This window comes from Rhipicephalus sanguineus, chromosome 4 (genome assembly GCF_013339695.2).
Source record: "Rhipicephalus sanguineus isolate Rsan-2018 chromosome 4, BIME_Rsan_1.4, whole genome shotgun sequence".
NCBI lineage: Eukaryota > Metazoa > Arthropoda > Arachnida > Ixodida > Ixodidae > Rhipicephalus > Rhipicephalus sanguineus.
In genome coordinates this window covers 208,145,543-208,168,103 of record NC_051179.1, presented here as the reverse complement: position 1 = coordinate 208,168,103, position 22,561 = coordinate 208,145,543, and the positions used below count along the sequence as shown (strand labels likewise).

Genomic DNA, 22,561 nt, shown 5'->3' with positions numbered 1-22,561 from the left:
GCTGTTTGTATGCCATTTCTATGTTGTATGCTCGATCTCCAATAAAGGGCTGAGGAGTAGCCGGCGCCTTATTTGTGCGCCAAAATCTCCTTTTACATTATTTCAGTAAAAAAAAACGGATAGGAAAATATCGGTCAGGGTAGCTGCATACTGGTAGCTACGACTTCTAAGGCGAGGGGTCTTTGCGAACGCCACCGACCCTTTATGCTGGTAGCCACGTTCAATGGTTCACAATTGCAGGCACATTTTTTTTTTCTTTGCCAACGAAATGAGTGCGTAAGAAGGCAAGATTAGGCAAACAAGGCAGCGGGAGAAGGGCACCTTTTCGTGCCATATCCAAATAGCTCTTTGAGGCGACGCGCGCGCAACACTTCGTGCAGCATATGTTAGAGCAGGCGCGTTCGAGGCCTTTCAGTGAGAGCACACACGCATGAATGAAATGGGCGAGAATTACTCAGCTTCACCGATGGCTGTAGTGTCATAGACCTCTCTGCAGCACGTTTGCTTCTCGGGAACTATCACGTATCGTTTTCGTCAGATTTTCAGGCATGAAAAGGGACGGGTGGGCTTTATAAAAATGGGAAGGCGAAATCTTAGTTCAACCTGTAGCGATGTGGAAGGAAGGTCTGAGCCCATGCGCTGACGCATAGACGCCGTGCGATGGACAGCCGCGCAAGAAGCAGTCATCCAGAAGCAGAAACAGCCAAATCGGGCCCGGTCCCAACTAGAAGCGAACGCGACTCGCTTGTGTCCGCCCGTATACACCGTGCCACTTGGCCGGGTCAGCTCTGCAGTGCGGTTTGAAGCACGCGTCCCACCCTTCTCCAAGTCCCTACTGCGCTGCTACTCACGAGAACGACGCTGAGTGGAAGTGAACGAAGTGAACACGCAGCTCGCGCGCTCCACGTGCTTTTATTACGTTTTTTCACTCACGCGAACACCGAAAAGGTGTTCGCGTGATGTTTATTGGACCGCGTTTGCTGCGCCACAACATTGCGACATAGACGTTTTATATATATATTTTTTCTTTTTCTCTTTTTATTTTTTTTTCCGCGGGGCTCTTATACGTCAGTTCGCAGCGGATCGGTGCGTGCGTAAAACAAAAATCTCAATGTCATCTAGGGAGCAGTAGGTGTATTTTAAAGCATTACAGCAGAAACTACTGCGCCCTTTAACGAGTATAATAACTGTTCGGGTTTAACATCCCATAATCACGATATGAATATGAGAGACGCCGTAGTGGAGGGCTCCGGAAATTTCGACCACCTGGGCTTCTTTGACGTGCTGCTAAAGTACACGGGTTTCAAGCATTTTCGCCTCCATCGAAAATGCGGCCGCCGCGGCCGGTTCGATCTTGCGACCTTCGCGTTAGCAATCGAGCTCCACAACCACTAGGCCACCGTGGCGGGTGCCTCTAAGAAGTGGCGCGGAAGAAACTAATGCATTAGAGAAAGCGCCCGCGGAATAAGGAAACAAAACGGAATTAATTTTTTTTAGCGGGGCTGGATTCAATCCCGTAGAACAAGTAGTACAAGTTATGCCACTTGACGTCGGAGGTAGAGACGTGGTTGGAAACCCTGGGAAGTTTGAAGATTCGCTATCTCGGAGCATCGAGAGCGCGCTACCAGTGAGCGGCTCTTTTCATCGGCACAGCCACTCGCGCTCCTGCTCTCTCCTCCTCTCCACATCACCTACTCCTCTCCCATCATAGCTTCGCCTTTGCTCTCCTCCTGTTTGCCCAGCTTCACCCTCTTCACGGCGCTACCCTTTCTCTACCAGGCTCAACCAACACCACTTAAACAGGTGAAGGCTTGAACCAACCCTGAGCGCTCTGCGGGTGACGTCACGGAGAACAATAAGGGGATCACGAATTTATGTGTAACGTTAGTCAGAGCGCGATTATTATTCTTTGCACAGTTCAACAGTTGACATGCAGAGCACAGAGGGTGTTCAAGGTGTTTTTATTTACGCAGAACTCTTTATGCGCTGCATTATTCAAAACCCTGTCAAGAAAAAATGAAATGGTTCAACCTTACGATTGACAATGGACTTCGCGTACATGATGGCAGAGAGCATGCCTTATATTTAGAAGTCATAACTTCTTCATAACTAGTCATAACTATTTAGAAGTCATAACGTCTTCATAACTAGTAATAACTATTTAGAAGTCATAACTTCTTCAGAGTAGTTGCTTTTCTTTGCCCGGATTTATTGCCGGCAGCAAAGAGTTTCTCGTTCATCCGTTAAAAAAGTTTTTCAGCAAAACGTTCGCACTGCACCATAACACATATCTCGTAATCACTTCACTCGTGCGTCCATCAAATCTAGTCTCCCTCCTGTTCGCGACGGAAAGTATACGCGGTAGCTTCCATCGTGCGTTGTAAAGTAGCTGATTGAAAACACGGTCAGTTTGAGTTTGGCTCCTGTTGTGTTTTGTTTGGTTGCAAGATCAATCGGGCAACCTATACAGGCGTCATGTCGCGGAAGCAATCGCGTTAACAGGTTAAATCGGGCAACCTATACAGGTGTCATGTCGCAGAAGCAATCGCGTTAACAGGTTAAATCGGGCAACCTATACAGGCGTCATGTCGCGGAAGCAATCGCGTTAACAGGTTAAATCGGGCAACCTATACAGGCGTCATGTCGCAGAAGCAATCGCGTTAACAGGTCTAATATGACATGGTAGAAGAGTAAAATAAAAACCAGGTGTCGCACAATGCGAATTAACATGTGGGTGCTCCAAAGCTTCCCACACATTACAAACTGCTCATCCATAATTATTCATCGTAATCAGCTAAGGCATCAACAAACTGCACATAATTATAACGCCTTCCAATTGTATAGCGGGTACCTCGCTTCTCCGCAGAATGATAAATAATGGCAACGTGGGTGGTTCCCAACTTCGAAACAATTCTGATTTATGGCGTAGTGGGTATCTAGCAATTGTACTTGCCGTAGACGTCCCAAGAGAAAAGTTTCCAACGGGCTCTAGAAAGGCCGCTCCTCCAGCTTTAGGCGTGGCTGTGCTGCGTGTTCCGCGCAGGCCTGTCGTTATTTTTTTTTTTTCTGTGGGATCCGCTGTGGACGCTTGCGTCGGCGTGGACGAGATGGTTATATGGTCACCCCATGCCGTCGAGCAAGACGCAGTATGCTTGCGAAGACGACGTATCTTGCGGGGAAGGTAAGCCGCGGCTAAACGTGCTCTGTACGGGCGCTCTTTACAAGCACTATGCATCGAATGCGACGCGGTTCGTTTGGGCGATATCGCAGAAGTGCACGAGCAGGAAGAAACTCAGCCGCTCGCGGAATGCCCGTACCTGAACGATCACTACGCGCGAGAACAGCCCGTTCCATTCCCCCGTGACTCCTCGCACTTCTATAGAGCGCACGCCCCTCGACAGGAGGTGAAAAAATAGCGAATTTTTCATTTCTTCTTCCCTGAACCATTATATATAAAACTCTTGCATTGGTTCAGCACGAACGTATTAAGGCGGAAACCTTGTATACCTCACCAGTCAAGAGGATTTGCGAGATTTTGCGAGACCTGAGGATACTCTGCGAGACTTTGTCGGCGGTGGTGTCAACCCGAATGATGAAAAAAATTATGTAACAAAAGTCGGTCAAAAGTCACGCGAAGCTCAAACGTATGAGTCTATGTCTAGAGTCGTACCAGAAGTCACAAGGCCTCAATGTCAAACAACGTTTCAGTGTCGTCACAAGCCCCTAAAACTTGTGACGTCATCTGTTTACCTCATTACGCAATCTTATGACGTACACGTGACATTGATTGGTCAGGGTTGGCCGATCCCGGCGGCATTGCGAAACCACGTGAGGTGCAGGAAGATTCCAGGGAGGATCAAATGCAATAGGCTGAGGAGAAAACCAAGAAGAAGAAGAACCTCGCTCAAAGAAGAAGATGCCTTTCGCCTTCGAGTCGTCTTAGACGAATGCATAAAGGATCGCCTGCCTCTTTCCCGTCAAACACTCTGACCACAAGAATTCCTCCATGACAATAAACGAGTGCGGGAAGAGTGCGTCTTGAAGAAAAAGAAAGAGCCAGCGAGAGCTAGAGAGAGAGAGAGAGAAAGAAGGAAAAAGGAAGAGGAGGGGAATGTGACGTAAGATCACGTAACGCTAGTCCCGTGACATGTTCCCGCCAAAATCACGTAACCCTAGTCACGTGCAGTGTTCCTACCAAAATCAGATAACACTAGTCACGTGACGTAAAATCGCGTAAAACTAGTCATGGGACACGTTCCAGCAAAAATCTCGGAACACTAGTCGCGTGATATGCTACCACAAAAGAAATCACGCAACGTTTGTCACGGGACGTCCCCGCCAAACCCATGTAGTTTAAGCGGGGCAGGGACGCAGGCTTGGGAGGGCAGCTCGTTCCTCGGGAGTCCGAACACTTGCTACGCTTTTTATTACAGCCTTGCACCACTAGTGAAAGCTGCACCATTTTCTTTTTCCGGTGACGCGCTCTGAAAACGCCCCTTTTTTCGAGTACTCATTTTGCTCGAACGAAAACGGATATCTATTGTTGAGTTGAGTGGAGTTTATTTATTTATCTGAAACAGGCATGTTTCCTTACATGCTTGAGGCATATTGCAGTAAAAGCCGCTAGAAAGCAGCTTGCAAAACTCCCATATCCCTTGTGTACATGGCAGTACAGGGCAGGAAACACAGATCACACCAATCAGACAAAACATAATGAGCGTCATCAGGACAAGCAGTGATAAGCAGTACATTGCAGTAACAGTTATAATACAACAACGATATGAATGGATGAGAGAAGGGGCATTTTTAAGGGCTCGCTTTTCCTTTGCTTGACACAGCAATACTTAGAACTAACAGAAAAAAAATCCAAGGAACGTAAGGGGCAGTTATTTGTAGTAATTATTATTTAAATGTGAAGATAGTAAAGTGGACGAAAACATAACTTGCCTCCGGCAGGGACAGAACCTTCGACCATCAAATAACGCGCACGATGATCTACGCGTTATTTACACGTCCGTTAGAGCATCGGACGCGTTATTCGGAGGTTGCAGTGTGACGATGTGAATTGTGTGGCCCGTGACGGGGCAAGAGGGAACGACAGTTCTGCTCTGCGGTACGCCTTGGAGGAGAAGATGACGAAAAGGAAGCGCGAGCGGGGCGTGCGGCTCGAGGAGTTGGAGCGCGACACGGTTGGAACGGCAGCCGCTGGTCGGCGCTTCGGGTCGCGACATCGCTTAACCAGGCGTCCGGTAGCCTTGCGGACCTGGTGAGCCTGATTCGCGCTCTGTGCCCGGTGCTGACACGAGGACCGGCAGCCTAGTCTGTTCCTGGCCTGAGGTCCTGGGGCCCGAGTGGTGTCACGAGGTGGCCGCGGCTCATGTTGGCGACGGGCAGTTAACCTGCACTGCAGTGGCCTGGTGATGTACCGGCCTGCAGTGCCACAATCACCACCACCTCGCCACGGTCAAGGCAGCGTGACTGTTGACTCCACAAGGAACACTGGTGACGACCTACCTCGCCGCAGCGGCAACAGGCATAACGGCGAGTAGGACAGTTTGTGTGCCGAGGCGCGGAGGACGTTTAGAATGTAAATAAGGAATGCTATAGTGTGTTGTGTGTGAATCGTCAGAGTTATCAGCTGTGTTGAAGTCTGTGCTGTGTGTACAGAATCACCTGACTGCCGGTTGAATTATTTCGGATCCTGGGCCCACATTACACCATCACATGCAGGTTCAGTCCCTGCCGGCGGCAGGTCATCTTTTCGTCCACTTTACTTTCTTCACATTTACACTATAATTACCACAAATAACTTCCCCTATACTTTCCTTGGATTTCTTGTCTGTTACTTCTAATTAATGCTGTGTCTAACAACAATATGAGGTTTTTATATTTGGTACATTTTTAGCTGTCAAAAATAAATGGCACTCTTTCAAGCTACATTTTTCTCTATCATAAGAATAGTTTTATGCTTTTAACAGAGAAACGAGAGGTGTTTATATTTTGTTGCGTGATTTTAAACTTACCTAATGTATATGGTAACGCAGTACTAAGCGTTTGGAATCCATAATTTGGGCGCAGGTATGGAAGAAACCAGTGTTCATGTCATCGTCTCGGGCAAACTGCAACGTCAATTTATAATAAGATCTTTTGATCTGTATCGTCCTGGATAAAACAGCTCAGAAAACAAAGGTTGAACTGAAGAGACAGAAGATAAACGACAGAATTCTAGAATGCAGAATGCTAGATGTTGATAGAACATAACCATATTCGACCACTCACGCTGAGTGACTGTTTGTCTCCGCCTTATCTGGAAGGGGAAACCAATAAATATCGTGGATCTTGCTATAGCCACCAGACTCTCCCAACCACACACTTCTTAGTTTAGCGAAAAATAACGTCAATGAGTCGATTAAAAAGAAAATTATTGATCAGATCCGTACAACACAAAGGTTTCAAAAATAGGCTCCTCCTGCGACGATACATCGCTTTCAGCGAGATTTCCAGGCAACGAAGGAGTCACGGTAGGTCTCCTGCAGAAAGTCCTTTGAAGGCTCGGTGCAAGCCTCTTTGACTTTGTCAATGTCCGGAAATGATGTGCTTTCATGGGATTTTTCAAGCGCGCAAACAAAGGGAAGTCTGGAGGAGCCATGTCCGGACTGTAGGGCAGCTGGGGAACCATTGGCACCTTTGAATGGACAAGGAAGTGGGTCAAGACAAAGGTGGTGTGGACAGGCGCGTTGCCATCGGCGATGGTCCAGCGCTGTCCAGGCCGTCCAGCGCGGACTTCATCGCTGACCTCTTTACGACCATCTAAAAAGGCCTCATGCCGCCGGTACACTTGACGTTAGGATTAACAATTAGCACCAAAGGTCTTTATCATAGGAAAAGTGTACACTTCGGGCTTGTCGAGTTTCACACAAAACTTAACTGGCAATCATTTGTTCCAGCGAGCGCTGCATTGTGGCTTGCACGGGAAATGAAAACGAGCTTCACGAAAAAGTCTCTCGTTACTCTCCACGTGGTAGCATACGACAGTGCGACCGCACGTGCGTAAGCTAACTTCCTCTTCCACCAATATAAAGCGTTCCTGGCCTGTTGTGAGGTATAAACGCTTTCCAATTTAATCATTGACATTACCATGGAGGACCTCTCGGTCAACAATAGGGATGAACCGACCACGCACAATGAAATTACTCTACATTTTGCTATGGGTCTTTCCGCCTCAATTTCGGAAGTTAAACAGGGCGCAGGCTTTGACACTGAGATTGCTGTAAACTGAAACGTATCCTAACCCTGCCTCTCTGCACAAACTTTATCCTGATGTTTATTTGACTAATTCATGTACGAAATGTGGCGGTTTAGCCGCTTCTCAGTGCCCCTCGGTACGTGGCACTGATGCAGTATCGGGAAGCAAGTGGGGCTCCGCTCTGAGGAGTCCGGGCATGCAGTCACAACTTTGGGCTGTCCAGAGGGTCCACGATGCGGCGGTAGGTCTCGGCCTGACTCTCCCGTCGTGAGAGCGGCCCGTCGTGTGCTAAGGGACACGCCTCCGGACTTTGCTATAAAGTTTTTCCAATCTAATCCAATTACTTTTCGGACAAAGCCTGTATAAGAATACCTGGCACGCGCGACCAAGTGCATCTGCACGTTTGAGTGTTCAGCGTTTTAATACAGGTAGAGAGATAATTGTAAAGAACGGAATATAAATAATTATGCGTAATCAGATGAATGCTACTTTCTGCAGCTGAATCATGCGCGTAATCGTGCCTCGCACTAGCTTAGGCACATGTATATTTTGTCGATGCGGGAAAATGGTGTCGACGGAAGGGCGATTTATTACTAGCCTCGTACGACCTGTCACGATAAAAATGGCAAAGGCGTGCTGGCAACGACAATCTGCTGTTTACGTTTCCTTAAAGCAGTTAATCGCGTGTTACCACGTGTTTATGGACGGTCATGAAGAACAGGTTTACGCAAAGGCTGCTTCAAAAAAAAAAAGAAAAGAAAGATTGGCGTATTGGCACCTAATAATATCCATACTCTGCGTTGCGCAAGATACATTCGAGGGAAGTCAATCCAGATGGCACGAAGACAATGTATGACTGCGCTCTTTTACTTTCACTGTGTTGGTTTCCCTGCCGCCTGGCCCTTGAAAGGTTCGCGTAACCCACGTTACTTAATTTTAAAAATGCCACTTGGCAGCGCTCGCGTCGTACTTACTTCCGTCCCGTGTTTTCTGTGCAGCCGAAAGTTTTTTTGTGCGATGTCATGAATACGTGAGAGGCATGTCGTTGGCCGGAGATACCGACCACCGACTTTCTGCTTTGGAGTATAGAGAAGGAAAGAGCTTGATGCTGCCTTGCATAGATTCAACGCGGCCCTTGTGTGAGTTTAGCGAGGATAATTTACAAACAGGGGGCGTTTCGGAACACGTACCGTTTCCGGATCGAGAGATACAAAGCGAACGTGCCAAGGGACCTGACACTCCGATCTGCAAAGTGGGAGGAGTGCGACTTAGGCAGCGTAGTTCATTTTGCGCTTCTATGCATCGCTCGTCGATAGACGCAGCGCCGAGACGAATACCAATGGTCGACATGTTAAAAGTGCTTAGGGCTGTCATTAAGCTTGTCGAAAGCAACAGCGCTCAACATCCTCCTCGGAGAAGGCGACCTCGGAACAACAAATGAGCAACGGGCGTCAGGATTTAAAATAATGCCCTCCACAAGTACCGGTCGAAATAATTTGGGAAGGGAAACGTTAATGAGAGTACTCGTGTCTTTCTTGTGGTGCAGCCATTTCTTCTTTGTACGCATGTCGGTGAGGAAAGACACGAGCAAGATATTGCGAATTCGCTATGCCGTAAGCACTTTCAATATGCCCTCGTGGAATCGCGTGGCTCGGGTATGAGCTCAATTGCAGCTCTAACACAATATCAACGACGAAATATAGGTGACACGCAGCAGGCAGTCACTGAATTCGCGCATCGATCAACGCTCGCTAAATCGGCAACTCTAGGCGTGGGGGTTTAACAATAAATAAATAAATAAATAAATAAATAAATAAATAAATAAATAAATAAATAAATAAATAAATTATTATATAATAAATAATTAAATAAATAAATAAATAAATAAATAAATAAATTCGGGTGCACGAGAGCTGAAGTTCGAACACATCACCCCATTTCATGTAGTGTCCTCTGTTTAATTATGTGAGTGTCCACGTTTCATCGCGCCAAGAAAAGAGATTTCGACTACATTAGATAGACTTTACAGTCTCCCTTTGTCGTTCTAAAGGCTCCGGTAACACTGGCCGAAACCGCGATCAGCAGAAAAGGCGTTTTAAGTGTTGTTGCAAACTTTGCGGATAGCTGGACTTAAGAGATAGACTTTTCACGAGACTCGTATTATTTCATTTTTTTCTTGTGTGTTTTTTAAGCGGGGCTTGTTATGAGCCACCGATCTCGGTGGCGGCCTTCTGCGCGGTAAACCCGGCGCCGGCGAGCGTGCAAAAGTGCTGCCCTCGAAGGTGCGCCGTTCACACACGTATTCGTGTGGGTAGTATTGCGAGAGCAATTATACCGACACTCTCGGCTGATTTTTGACATCTCCGTCATGTACCAGATATGTATATGTATTTATATAAAAATAAAACCAACAAAGAAAATTTTCCGAAGTGTGCCACTGGGAATCGAACCTGCGACCCCTCGCTCCTCAGCCTACCGCGTTAAACAACTGGGCCACGCGCCACCGGATGCTTAGCATTATAACAGCGAGCTACTTATATACGCCATATAACGCTGGCGCTATGTAGATCTCGGAGGTGCTACCGCGTGTGCAGTGCAGACGTCGGCAAAGTCACTCATGAGTTAACCCACTCAGGCTCACTCAGACTCAGATCGAGCCGCGAGTCTGACTCTAAGTAACTCTGAGTGAGTAATATTTTGGTGAGTTTGAGCCCGAGTGAGTCCGGTTGAGAAACTTTTTAGTGAGCCTGAGTGCGAGTGAGTCCGGTTGGGGAAAGCTTTGGAGAGTCTGAGTCCGAGCTAGCCCTAAAAGCCAAATATATTTCATGAGTGAGTCTGAGCGAGCTTCACATTTTTTACCGACCTATGGTGCAGTATCACCCGCGAATAGCCCGCAGGGTGCGCTTTAAAGCATGATCCCAGATTTTGCTTTTGTTTGAAAACTGCCCTTGAGACGCTCACTAAAAAGTGGGCCATTTCTGTACCCACACGCGATGTGGAACGCCTGGTAAACAATGCGTCGAACGCCACCGCGCGGCAGGAGACGCGGAGGGGACACTCCACACGCCGCAGTTTTCAAGAAAACAAAAACATTAAGAGCGTCAAGTCGTAGCGCGCCGCTCAAACATGAAAATCACACCATCTCCCGCTAAAGGGGACATGAGACGATGCGAAGCAGCGTTTCGGCGTGTCGAGCCCGCGTTTCTGAGGGGGAGGGGAGATGGGAAGTGGAGAGGAGGAAAGGGGAGAGGGGTAAGGGGAGTGGGGAGGGGGAAAGGGGAGTGCTGACGGGGTGTGTGGAGAGGGCTTGCGCATGCGCAGTAAGGGTGATCACGCAGCACACCACCACCACCACCACCACCGGTTTGAACTCCGCCATAAGATGCTTCGCATCTAATAAGTAACTAGGACAGTTGTTAGTTCGCGCTCGTCCTTTGTATACATGTGCGTTCTGTTCGAGCGTCCGCTTCTGATACGGCATTCTGATCTTTCATAGAGGCCCCTTGTCAATTCACGTTGCCACATTTCATTGTTGCCTGGATATGAACGCATGACCTATCGTTCCGGCGCGCGCGCCTGAACATGAATCATTAGGTGCGATGCCAACTGCGTAGGCGCGCCCTCACACCACGCCCGCAAGCAATCACAGCCGTTTCGTGTCTGCTAGGAATAGGAAGAAAGACAGAAAAAAACAATGGTAGAAAAGAACTAGTAGGTCAGGCACGCAAAAGAGAAGCTTTGCTTGTCCCCATTTTTGCGGAAGGACAAGGGCTCCCATATTTTTTTTTATGTAGCATCGCCGTTATATATTACATTTTATTCCTTTTACACCATTTCCTCAGCGCAGGGCGGCCCGCCGGTCTAAGAACTGGCTAAGCTTCTTGTATTGTTGCCGTTCGAATACATTGAATAAGACAAACCTATTAGGAAGTCCAGAAACAAAGAGACGTGGGATCGGAAAATGCTCTGAATGATTATGTTGGAGAACAGCCGCAGTTAACCGTTGCATAGAAGCAGCAATTCTCACCAAATGATAGGACAGATTCCTGAACTTCAAGAAGAGCCCTTCCTTTGTAGGTAACTTTCTATTGGTCTATGAATGTCCATGACAGTGCAGTGTGTATGCTGTACAGTTCCAAAAGCACATTGTCACAAAGTAATACGCGAGTACCTGCGGCGGAGGCCTACTCATTGACTCATCATTGTAATTCATCAACAGTTTGGCAAAGAATGGGCTTATAACGACAATGACGTCTGCCATTTTCATCGCCTGAGGAAAGCGATGCGCGAGCAAACCAAACCACTTTCTGAGCTTTATCGTCGCTAGGAAAGGTTACGCAATGAAATGCGCGGCCGTACACCCGCCGACTGTTGCTGAATCTGGTTGCCGATCCGGCGTAGATGACAACAATGCAAAGTGTTTTAATATAATTCTGGTTGATTTTTCTTTCCAACTAAGGATCCATGCGTCTGAAATGCGCCGCGCTAAAATGACTCTTCGGTCGTTTACATTGACGAGGGCACTCTGCCACTATTTGGAAATTGTTCACGTTTACCAGAAAAGAAAGGAACAGTGTGGTATGACGAGCGTCGTGGTTCGCAAAGCAGGTTACCTGGTTTATATGTTGCAGCTTCGTTATACTTGAAATTATTTTTTGTTTCTTGCTGCAAGTTAAGCCTATGAATCGATAAGCAAGGAAAGGACAAGAAAAAATAGGCTATTAGCGACTTGAGATATGTAACATGGAGTATGGAATTAATATTGAAGGGAATATCTACGCCAACATGGCTGCTCAATCAGCACGTCACGGAGGACACGCCGTTCCCATTCCAATATCCAGAGCACACAATGACCAGGTGGCTTGCGATTTGTCAGGAACACCTCGACGCGTTACGGCCCTGCCAGCCATAGTTCGGATGCACCTTTACTACCGATTACGTTACACAATAACAAAAAGAATTTTCAGTGCTACACGCGCGTTCCAGGAGCAAATAGAAATATTTAATAAGCGCGTAACATTTATTCTGCAACGCTCCCCCCCCCCCCCCCCCCCCCCCCCCCACCCTTGCTCTCTGCAACTCATTGCGAGGAGTGGACGATTGGCCGCTGCCCATGCAGCTGCTACTGAACAGCGCCCCACAACTCGACTGGCCACGATGCTTGGGGAAGGCGTTGATCGTGATTCTTGGTGGCGACTGGCATGTGAACGCTTTTGACTGAGTGGATTGATTGCGTCTTTGTTCCTCGCTTGCGCTCTAGTCCTTCTATTCTATACTCGGCGACAACTTATCTTGGCATTGGAGCGAAGGCTACGGAGGCGGGGCATCCGCACATTTGTGTTACTACGCAAGTAGTTCGGCATCTTGCAGCCGATTTCAGTTCCAGTTTCGGTTTAGCTTGCTCGCATCGCTAGAGCGTTTAGCATCACGTCGACATGCAGAATGGGAACATCAGTGTGCGTAGATGCATCTACCTACTGTACTGTATATTGTCACAGGGTTGTTACGTTGACGAAGGCAGCAGTGGGTGTGTCGAAGATGAAACTCTTTATTTGGCCAAACTTGTGGGCGGGAAACGAGTCAGTCAGAGCGTCGTCCGTCAATAATTCTGACAAGTCATAAAGCATGTCGGCTTTTATACATGTTCTATCGAATGTTGCAGTGTTATCGCTGGTGGCCACGTAATCTCTGACTATTCGCGTACCGCGCGCAATCTTAACAGAAAGATCTAAAACAATCGTGGCCTTTCTGGAACATCGCATCGTGGTCTGCGCGGAGCATTCCAAACAGTCTTTGCCGGTGAAGCCTGAAGACAACAAAATAAGACACATGGGAATATGATGAACGCCACCAAGCGCACACCGCAACCTGAATACGGCGTTTGCTAGATCGTAACGCGATCACGATTGTGACGCGAGGGGCGACTTTAGTAGCAAAAATTTTGAGAAAAAGCTAGCATTGTATTCGAATAAATACGGATTGCAAGTACCATGATGCCGCTGAATTGGGTTTAGATTTAAAGAGAGCTCACGCTTGATTAAAAAGAGACTGACGCAGATTATTTTATGAAGCTTCGCTGGTCACACACCTTCACAGAGCGTAGTTTCTCGGCCGTAGGTATTTCACTGCGCATGAAGTAGCTGTGCTGCCAACGCAAACGTGTAATAGCGCAGCAGCCGCGTCTTGCCGGTGATGCGCTTCTCAGTTTGGCCCGAGAAATTCAATTTCTTGCGCTTCGGGGAGGCAAGTGGGGCCCGCAGAGCTTCAGCCTTGATACGCTTAACTGCTCGCTCACTCACTCCGGTGAGCTCGGCGACAGTCCGGCACACTGCATTTGCAGACAAGTCACGCTGACGGCGCCTCACTTCAGCGATGACATTGCAGATAACTTGCGTGGTCTGGTTTGATAGCCACTTCCTGTCAAATTTAGAGTACAGCTTCTTCGGAGAACGAAACGGCGAGTTGGCGGCCGCACACGATTCAGGCCAACGGTTCAGGAGGCATCGCGGACGCCATGTTTACTGAGACTCAGAGAGCAGGCGTGAGGAAAATGTGGTGCAGGCGTGAGGAAAACGTGGTGCTGTCCAAAAAATAAAGACAGAAACAAACTTGAAGTTTACAATAACATTTTTTCACAAACGGCTTCCCATACTCGTTCTCTTTTTATAATGAGGAAATCTTTATTTATTCGAGCTAGGTAACTTTTCGAATTAGAAAATAAGTATAGGTACTCTTTCTTGGCGCGCGCGCATGCAGGCACTTTGGCTCTGTAGCTTCCACAGTGGTGCCAAGAAAAGTTGTCGCGGAGTATAATAGGCCTTCCTTCTAGGACTATTTTGGAACTGTAACGGGTGACGTACTTTCGTTACCATTTTTCGGTAACGTGAGGTGTCACGTTACTCGTTACTTTTCATTACAATTATGCTCGCTGTCAGACAATATTCATTCGTATTGTAGGAGCGCCTTTCTCGGAGCTCCCCTCAACGTTATTTTATCGCTGCGGCAGACTGCTGTCGGCCCGCCAAGCGTTGACAAAGCCACCTCGCACGGGGTCCTTTTTTGCGAAGGGGAAATTGAAACGGGGAGCAAATTGCTGAAATTTGTTAAATGGATCTGCTTTATTTTCGGCTACCTTGCTACCGAGGTTCAAGTTGTCGTTGATTGCCGATGACGCAAAGCGTAATGCGGTCCTCGTAACCGTCAAAAGCGAGCTGTCCAGATCTGCCCGCCGTGTGGACGTCAAGATTCGGTGTGAGCTCCAGCGCTAAGGAGGATGACTTCTTCAGAAATGTCTTCTGAAGGCAATCGACGACTGAAGATGAGCTATTGTCTCGGTACCTCTGATGCCGCATGTCATCGCCATGAGCGGGCTCAAGGAAAACTTTCTGCGCGTTCATCATGCAGCTCCTCCTTAAAGGGAATACAGGAGTACCATACAGTGCGTCCGTCGAGCTCCTGTTTAGCGCAGGTGCGGACGTATTCGCTAATCAGCGAGTCAAGCTGACCGAATAAAGCTTTGAAACGTAGCTGTTGCTCATATTCAGCAGCTTGTTCTTACATTACGAAACTGTTCCTGCACTACTCTAGCACTGTTCATAAACTTCGTATTCAAAATTACTTTTGCTTCTTGCTAATTGCAACAGCGTGTACGTTTCTGAATATTTAGCAAGCGAGGCTGACCTTGAGCACTTTCACATAAGCAGTCGCAATATTTGCGGTAATTACACAGGTCAAATTGAAAAAAGGACTTGTTTTTGTGCGCAAATAATTTTCCCCATATTTATGTCATTTAAGCATTCCTTTATTGCTACAAAATTTGCGCATTTATTATAGCAGTAGGAGGACGCCGTCATAATTACTGCAAGTTTGTTCAGTGATGTTTTCATTGCGGAGAGCGTTGATGATGTAATCAATCCCTTTCTGTTTATTTACCCATTCCGAAAAATAACTCCCCCGTGTGCCCCAGAGTTAGAAGCCAACACATGTAGCTGTATAGGCAACTTTAGGTCACTATAGTACGGTGAAGATACTGCATATTTGTGCATATTGTTCTCGTTTAATCACCATTTCCGGTAAAATTTCCGGTAAATAATAAACATGGGTTTGATAAAGTTGCTGTTGTAGGTTCTTGAGGCGAGGACATGCTGAATAAGATTTCTGACTAAGGCGTCACGACAGAAGTAACGTCCGTTACTTTTTCTCGGTAACGCGTTAACTTTGTTTATGGGTAACGCAGGGCAGTAACTCGTTCGTTTTCCTTTAGCGTAATGAGTAATGCATTTAGTTACTTTTTTTCGATAACGCATACAACATTGGTTCTATCTTACTCCTTGACCTTGCCATTACGTCATTTTCGTTACGCTTTCGTCACATACGCTACACGCTATCATGATGGCCGGCCGACCATTTTACATTTACAGAGCACCAGAGTCACCGATTACAAGCCATATATTTTATCACTATTCTGGACACCCGCGAACTTCCTTACCACGTCGCTGTAGTAATTAACGCAGAAATGCGATTGCCATCTCGTAGGTGGCTATATTACCTGGAATCCTTAACGTATTTTTTTTATTTGGCACCTGCTGCACCTGGAACTGCCTTGATACAACCAAAAAGCATAAGAAATAAGAAGAACATACATATCTTACATAGTTCATTCCTTATTAGTATTGAGCACGCACTAGCGAGTTTCCCAACCAAGGACGTGATGTTGGCCGCTACGATGGGTGCCAGTTCGAGATACGATATCACACGTTTTGTAAGAGCGGAATAGGACCTGTAGGCGCGCAACATCGTGGTTGTACGCAAAGCCCTTGAAACTGCGCTAATCTTTTCTCTTCCTCTAGCACCCTGCCAACTCTTTTCGAAAGTGCACTTTCGTGGCATGCTAATCAATCGAATATCCAGGTTTCTCTCTAGGAGGGTGTCCGAGTTTACGATTCTGTTTGGTAATACCGATTTCGCGTATGTTGACACGAAAAATAATAGTTAATTGTTCACGGTTCGGGGAGCGTTTCTGGGTCAGAGTACAAGGTGTAAAGAAGGGCTACGTCAGGTTATGCCAGGCTGTACGCTCGCTCTTCCTAGGCATACTTCACCAGGGGCAGAAGGAGCTTGATGTGGGCGAGTTGGGGTAGCATACTGGATAAAAAAGGATGTGCAAGAAACACGAGCACTATAAGGAACACTTACAACAGAGGAGCGCAAGCTATCAACAGAGTTTATTTGAAGAAACACGAACACTTATACACGAAAATACCAATACCACCATCATGACGTGCTCTATCGCGACATGCAGGCAATCTCTCTTTCTTCAAGTGTCACGCGCAGCTAATATACGTGTCTCTACACACGCAATGTAAATGGCTTCGAAGACCTTCCTCTCTTGTCTATCCCTGGATTGTGCTAAATTTGGTCTGATTAAGAATTGAAAGGCAGTTGCAAAGCTTACTGTGCTCTGCCATATGCCCGACAATCCGGGGATAGATTAGAGAGGGAAATCCTCGAAGCCTTCTACATTACGTGCGCAGGAGACACGTGCATTAGCTACGCGTGAGTGGCACTTGAAGAAAGAGAGATTGCCTTCATGTCGCGATAGAGCACGCCATGATGATGGTATTGGGTTTTTCGTGTATAAGTGTTCGTGTTTCTTCAAATAAACTCTGTTGATAGCTTGCTCTCGTCTGTTGTAAGTGTTCCTTATGGTCGTCGTGTTTCTTGCACATCCGCTTTTTTTTTTCATTCACCAGGGGGATCAGGACATCCAGATATCGACCCTGGTTCCACGTATATTTGTAATTAGGCATTGAAATTGTTTTTAGCGGTGGAGCTCTTTATGCCGAGTGTCAGTCCGTAATCTGTGAACAAAAACTGTCATAATCATGAGGCGGCACGCTCTCTCTTCTTCCTCTTCTTCATCTTCTGGTTCGCTCACAGAACACGTGTGCCAATTTGTCCGGCGCACGATTCTGATAACTCGGACGGGTGAGAAAACTAGTGTATAGAGAGAGAAAGAAAGAGAGACAGAGAGAAATTCTTCGCGACAAAAAATTCTTGACGAGGCAGGATTCGAACCCGCGTACCCACTATCCGAAGGCTGGCATCAAACAACTCGGCTATCCAGACACGCAAGTAGAGCATAAAATAGCCTTGTATAGTATTGCCACGCCCGCTTCTTGTTTTATTTTGATGCATTGGGGTTTAACCCACAGCAACGCTCGACGCAGACCGCGTCGCAGTGTTTGAGAAGCTTCGCGATGGCAGTAGATCATTTTGTTAAGATTTCGCGCAGGACGCGAATAGTCTAGATTGTTGCCGAGCTTGAGGGACCACCAGAGATAAGACTGAAAAGTTCGATGCGTGATGTATAAAAGACGGCACGTCCCAGCGATCAGTTTTTTCGAAGGCCGACGCCGTGTTCGCCTCTTCAGTGTGCAGTGTGTATTGCTATAGTTCGACTTTCCGTTTCCCAGCCACAAGTTCGGTCAAATAAAGAGTTTCATCTAGGACACGCCGACTGCTGCCTTCGTCGACGTCACGACCCCGTGACAGAATAGCAGGGGGGTGGAAAGGGGAATTGAGGGTGAGGAGGAGGGAAAGAGGGAGGGGAGATAGAAAAGCATATCATAAAAGAATGAGAGAAATAGAGAGAAAGAAGGAAATTGAGAAAAAGAGAAAGAAATGAGAGAGAGAGAGAGAGTGAGAGAGAAAGAGATAGAAACAAAGCGGAAGCAAGAAATAGAGAGAGAGAGAGATAGGGAAAGGGAAAGACGACACAAAAAGGCATAAACAGCGAGAAATGGAGAGAAAGAAATATAGAAAGAGAGAAATAGAAAAAAGAGAGATACAAATGGGATAGAATAAAACAGAGAAAGAGAAAGAACGAGAGCAAGAAAGAAAGAGAAAAATAAAGAGAAACAAGGAAGGCCGACCAGCATCGCTGTTCCTTAAGGCACCAATGCTATCATTTCTACAGAAAAAGCATGTGGTGTGGCGGCTTTGCTCACAGTTTCTTTCGTAATATTCTCCGGCGTTAGTATATAGGCGTATAACCTATTTCTCTCATGGTGGTGGTTTCTTCAGGAGTTCCGCATTTATTCTGCAAGCAGCACTATCTTCCACCACCCGGACACACACCAAAATAGAACGCTCTTTACAATTGCACACGAAACTTCGCGGTACCCCAGCTGAAAATACACATAAACTACAAGACGCTAATTTGCGCAGTAACTGCTTTGTATTGCCTTTTGGACGAATACGCAAACGGAACGATGCATGCCTGTAACCTAAAGTAGCGCGAAAGAGTGGCAACCCCATAAACGGGTCCCACTCCCGATGGCTAAACTCGCAGGGTGCATCGCAGTCTGATGTGCCGGCGTATACATAGAAGAGCACATGTGCGAACCAGGACTGTCACGACGACAGCGTGTACAAGTACATGTCTAAAAACGTATTCGAGTTGCACACTTTCATTGATGAAGCGCTTACGCTGTAATTTCAATTCTGCAATTAAAACAACAAAAGGCACAGTGTGCCATTTTGGAAACTAACCTTCAGGTCGCGGTCACGATGTTATTGCGTACTGGCGTGACGGAGCAGTGCTGTTTCGTCCGTGGATGTTGCCGATCGCACGTATCCGAGGGCCTAATACGAGCGACGCACTAAGCAATGAGTATTCCATGTAGCACGAACAGCCGAGGGAAGACGCTCGATGCCAGAACAGGCCTCGCGAGGTCGTGGTTATTCCTCGAGGAGCGATGGCGTTGTCGCCCGATTTGGTTCACCCGGAGACGAGAAAGTAACTGAAAAGGCCAGAGACAGACAAAGAGAGGGACGCTGTCTGCACTGTCCTCCTCTCCATATCCCCATGGCCGCTGGGCATCACGAACGCAACCCGCTCACCGGCACCTTCGGCGGTCGCTAGCCCGCTCCCTGATCGTGGCACGCACTCTCGGAACAACAGCTGCGAGGGATCGTCGACTTGCACTTCACGACTCGGTTGACCCTCCGGGCCGAAATAGCGTCTCCTCAGCCTCTGCCGAGGCTATCTTCCAGGTGGAGAGGGATGCCCCGGAGCTCGTCGCTATTCGCCCAAGGAGGCACCCACAGAACACCGTCAAGGTCATTTTACCGAGAAGGTGATTTGGGTGAGGGAAGACGGGGGGAGAGACGGACGACATGCAGCTCCAGGGGAGGTCATCAGAGCCCTGAGATGGGCTATGCATACCTACCCAAGGCATTTTATGTTCTTGCGAGAGCACGCAAACGGCGGCGAGGAGGTTAAGCATCGTGACCGACCAAGACACAAGAAAAACAAAAAAAAAACACAAAGTTAGGGTAGCAGTAACAAATAAACGCCTACGGAGCCTTTACTAGCGCAAAATGATGCCCTTGCGCAGAACGAGCTGACAGTTAGAGCAGAGGGATTTCGCGCAGTGAGATAAACAAGGCAATTACCACTATTCCTGACTGCAAACAAGACCGGAAAACAGCACGACACAGAACGACGTCATCAACGCGACTGAGAAGATAGTAATTCAGAATGCAACAATGAGAATAGTTGCGACATTATAACCAGAGCGTAAGAGGTTCAGTTGCGAGGTGCACTTCTGTCAGTTCTCCCCAAAAGCATTCAGGAAAGGCTTTCTGTCCTTCTTTGCTTATTCTCGTTTTTAATGCTACGCCGGTATGGCATAACACGATTCCGTTCTCTTTGTATTCCGTGTCCGCCGCTAAGTGTCCTATAATTCGTCGGACTCTTCTCTGCCATGCCCACAGTGATTCTGTATGACGCGACGCAACGAAACCCGCGAGAGTGTTCCATCGCGCAATGACTACCGATGCACGATTAGGTAGAACATAAAGAGGCTATGGCGCAGTGTCTTTTTATCCACAAGTATAATGCGGGTAGCATTAAAGAATTTTACAGTATCAATGAAAGGGTAGCAAGCGTCGTCATAAAACTGAATGGGAAAAAACTTGACAGTGGCTTTAGCTAAGGAGAGCACGGGCGAAAGCACGAAACAATAATGAACTTACTTAAGCATGCTCAGTCGATTGCAATTTTCCGGCTCCCTCCGCCATTTTGAACTTCTTGCACCTCGCCCGTTGTTGCACTACCAAAGGTATCGGCTCGACCCACCTTCGATTAGGCGGTCATGCCATGTCTCGGCGTCATTGATAACGTGATTATGTCGTCGTCACATCGCGTCATTATGAGGCGCTATCATTTATTCACGTAACTTTGGGACCGCCCGTGTTCAGGCCGACGGCGAACGACGCTTGTCATTGGTTTTTTATAGCGAACCTGCATATGCTGAGGCGAAACGCGTGTTCTAGCCCAAGCACTTGCCACAGAAATTGAACAAGCTGCACTACTCTCACTTACTGTTTGACATTTTGCCGCTAGTAAAGACAATGCAGACACAAGAAAGACACGAACACGACGGCAAGGGCGGCACTTCCAACTGGTTTATTTCTAGCATGAAAACAGAGCACACAGTACTCACGGACTGACACAAGGACCATTTAGGGCTACGTAACACACATCCTTTCGTTTTCAACGTCTTCAGTTCATGTCATATCAGCGTAACGTCGACTAGAAGGCGTAGATCAAAGCCAACATTATCTTTAGAGATCAGATTAGTCACGACATGACGTGTTATCTCGAGCAATTGCGCAGTACCAGTAGATATACTAAAAAAAAATTGATGTCACGTTTGAATCCGTCAGTACTACACATATACATGTGACACACACATGCGCAGAATAGCCAACAATACTGCCTAACATAGCCAGCTCTCACACAATCCAATCTCTAAAGACTGCACCTGTATAGAGGTGTCACTGATACATGCACCCGCGACGGTGGTCTAGTGGTTATGGTGCTCGACTGCTGGCCCGCAGGTCGCGGGATCGAATCGCGGCCGCGGAGGCCGCATTTTCGATGGCGGCGAGAATGCTTGAGGCCCATGTACTTAGATTTTGGTGCCCGTTAAGAGCATCAGATGGTCAAAATTTCCGGAGCCCTCGCCGTAATCAAATCGTGGTTGTTGGAGGTTAAACCCCAACAATTATTATAATATTATTAATGAAAAGGCTTCTAATAGCTCAAGTGCTGTCTGAGGCTTGCTCTTACCCAGAATCCTGACCTAATGAACTAGGGAGCATGACCGAAATCTAAAGAAAGAAAATGAACTTGCGCATCCTCCTGCGCACTGCAAGATCTGCAAATGTGAACCACGATTTCATGAGGTCCGGATTCTAGGTAAGAGCAAGCATCAGACAGCACGTGAATTATTTAAATCGTTTTGCATAATAAGCTACGCCATGAATGTACCAGTGACACTTCAATACAGCTGCGGTCTTCAGATTGTTTGAGAAGCTGGCTATGTTAGGCAGTGTTGTTGGCTATTGTGCGCATGTGTGTGTCACATGTATACGTACGCTCCGTCTCATGCTTGAAATGAATCAGTCGGAAGTGCTGCCCATGTCGTCGTGTTAGTGTCTCTATTGTGTGTGTTGTCTTTACTAGCGGCAAAATGTCATACAGTAAGCAATACCGACTAGGCCAAGAAGAAGTTCTCCTCAAGTATACCCTCCACTACTCCACTAAAAATGAAGTGTCCACGGGTAAAAACGTACGGGCCGCAGGAAATGGGCAAACTTCACCGCTCCCCACTGGTTCAATATAGTGTCACGAAACGTAGAATGCGGACAAAGTGCGCATGTTGCTCAAATGGGTCCTCAAGATGCGGCAAGTCAGGCAAGACGAAGTATGTCGCGGCAAAAAGGAAAAGAACACGCGTGCTGCTCAAATGCGAAAAAAATATTCAAGGAGCATACACAACTTTCAAAGGGGACTTTCTGTGCCTGTATGTACCTTTCATGAAAACTTATGCACCTTTCTTAATTACTATCCCAAGTGATGCCTTTAGCCTGCGGCTACAGAAGAAGCAATCGTGGAAGCGTCGAAAAATTATCGCCTTTCCCTGATCTTTGAGGGTTTTGGACACATATCGTGAAATACCCTGTATAAGGCTTCCGCCTTAACATAAAAAAGTCGTACGTGGGTACGCCCTACCATCCAGCTAGGACATCAAGGAAGTGGACCAGTTCTGTGAGGCCGTAGGAGCAGGCTAGCCATGCCAAAGGTGCGAACCGTGTACGCCACAGTCATGGGAGACTTCAGTAAGAAAGCAGCAAGAAAACAGGAATGAGAACAAGAAATCGGTGGCTGTGGCATCGCCTTGAGCAATATCAGGGAAGAAATGCTGGTGAATTTTCCTGGGAAAAAATTTACTCAGTTTAATC

At 47.2% G+C, this 22,561-nt stretch overlaps 1 protein-coding gene across 1 annotated transcript in view; it reads right to left on the bottom strand.

Annotated features, from left to right (window-relative positions):
- Positions 1–19,229, bottom strand: part of LOC119392016 (monocarboxylate transporter 2-like) — a 97,587-nt gene extending 78,358 nt beyond the window's left edge. The window contains exon 1 of the mRNA XM_037659652.2: positions 18,800–19,229. The gene's annotated coding sequence lies outside the window, so the exon portion shown is untranslated. The remainder of the gene's footprint in view (positions 1–18,799) is intronic.
- Positions 19,230–22,561: the final 3,332 nt, after the last annotated feature.